Source organism: Lissotriton helveticus, chromosome 3_1 (genome assembly GCF_964261635.1).
Source record: "Lissotriton helveticus chromosome 3_1, aLisHel1.1, whole genome shotgun sequence".
Lineage (NCBI taxonomy): Eukaryota > Metazoa > Chordata > Amphibia > Caudata > Salamandridae > Lissotriton > Lissotriton helveticus.
This window is the reverse complement of record NC_136061.1, coordinates 1,037,714,836-1,037,716,783: the sequence shown is the minus strand read 5'-3', so window position 1 is coordinate 1,037,716,783 and position 1,948 is coordinate 1,037,714,836. Positions and strand designations below refer to the sequence as shown.

The 1,948-nt window shown below is 47.7% G+C and overlaps 1 protein-coding gene across 4 annotated transcripts in view; it reads left to right on the top strand.

Annotated features, from left to right (window-relative positions):
* Positions 1 to 229: 229 nt before the first annotated feature.
* The window catches only part of DYNC1I2 (dynein cytoplasmic 1 intermediate chain 2), a 459,267-nt gene continuing 457,548 nt past the window's right edge, over positions 230 to 1,948 (top strand). For all 4 annotated transcript variants that reach the window (XM_078681574.1, XM_078681573.1, XM_078681572.1 and 1 more), the window contains exon 1: positions 230 to 364. The gene's annotated coding sequence lies outside the window, so the exon portion shown is untranslated. The remainder of the gene's footprint in view (positions 365 to 1,948) is intronic.

Here is a 1,948-nt window from a genome sequence, read left to right as displayed (position 1 = left end):
TTTTCTGTTTTGAAATGGTGCCATGTGTGAAACAGCGTCATCTTTAGCTTAAGAAATCGGAAATTTCCCATCTAAATATTGACATGCGTGAGACCCCACAAGCCGAACCGCTGCCTGAATAAATATTTCGAAATGTCAGAGCGGAAATGAATATTTTCATTAAAACTGAAGATGAGCTCGCAGCTACTCTCAGCAGTTTACCTTTCGTTTTCTATGGTCATGTGCTAGCCGTGCAATACGGCTGCGCGTTTGTTGCAGTTTGTCCTTCCGGGCCGCCGTACGTCACTGTCACATCTGCGGCTCTTCGCCGGAGGAAGTAGCTGGACCAGGGAGGCGGTTGTTGGATTCATCACTGCAGAAACAGGTTTGTGTCGGCCGTAGAGCACATTAGCCTTTCTGGGTCGGCGGGACAATTCAGGGGAACACAGAGGGGAGCCTTTCTTAAAGAGGAGGCGCGGTGTGCAGCACCCTCCCTAAAGCAGCCTGCCTGGCGCTGCCCGGGTGTGGCCTGCATGATTCACTGGCTGCCTTCTGCTCTCTGGGCAGTACAACCGGACTAGAGTGGTGGTGGCGGGGGACTGCTAACGTTGTTCTCCCTGGTGATGTAGGAAGGGACCATTGGAACGTGTGGCATGGGTTAGCAGGAGGGTTACGCTGACATAGCAGGGTGTGATGCTGCACTAGGGATTGGTAGAGACCGGTGTCCTGATACAGCAAGAATGCCTGACTTTGAGGGGTGATGATGAAGGAGGCGGCACAGCAGGAAATGGAGCAGGGGAAAAGGAGTGGCGGAGATGAAATGGATCTTGAAGGGATTTGAGGCGTGTATTGTTTGGAGCAGAGTGGAAAGTTGGGCGTGTCTTGTCTCCTTAGGCCCGCCCTCAGTCCAGTGCTAGTCAGCAGGCAAAGCACTTAGTACCTGGGAATAACGAGCATTTGCAATGCAGTAGGTCTCACAGTAGAGAGATTTTAAACCATTGGCATTGTAAATGACAATGCCTTTTATTTGTGTTTAAAAAATCTGCAATAATTAAAGGCATTGTCCTTTACAATACCAATAGGTGAAAGTTTCTAAAATGCAAGACCTATTGGATTGCAAATGCTTGTTGTTTACTAGCCCCCTCATGCTGCGCTTTCATGTTAATGGAGGCCATGCCCCTTTCTTTAGACCTGTCGAAAGAAAGGTTAGCGGATGCTATTAAAGTGAAAGTGCAGTATGGGGAGCTTTTACCCAAAAAAGCATTTAGGCGCGCTGAATGTTGCAGGAAAGCGTGTAGTGCCTGCAGTAGGACAAACCGTTAAAGAAAATTGTGCTTACATTGGCATACCGTATAACAACAGAAGTAAAAGGGCCAGTCCTTATGGGAGGTTACAAATGAAGACAAGGCGGGACTAAGGAGGGATTAACAAGCCTAATAACGAATCAGAAGCCAGAATTTACGTAGGACAATTACACAAGCCAATGACAAATATCGGCCAAGCGTGGGTGGGGCTTCAAGTACATACTCCAATACAGCAAGGTGTATCCCAAGGTGGGTGCTCCGGGACTTTTCAAACACTAAAAATGTAATTCCCAAGTGGGTGCCAAAAAAGAAAAAACACACTGTACATGTTCATTCCTGCAAAAGTCGACACTTACTTCCCCTCAAAGCAACCGTGTTGTCAGGTGCTGCAGTCCTGCTGGATATGCGGGGGCATCTCTGTGGCGTGATGCGCCACTCTTTCAGTCCAAACATCACAAGTTGCCCTGCATAGAGATGCCAACACGGAAGTAAGTATCACCTTCTTTATTTGCAGACAGTAGGCAAAATGCAAAGAAACCTTTCCAGCAAGACGCCAAATGTTTGCAGGCACAGTGTGTTTTTTCTTTTTTTGGCACCCACTTGGAATGACGTTTTTAGTGTTTGAAAAGTCCCGGACCACCCACCTTGGGATAAGTAGGACTACC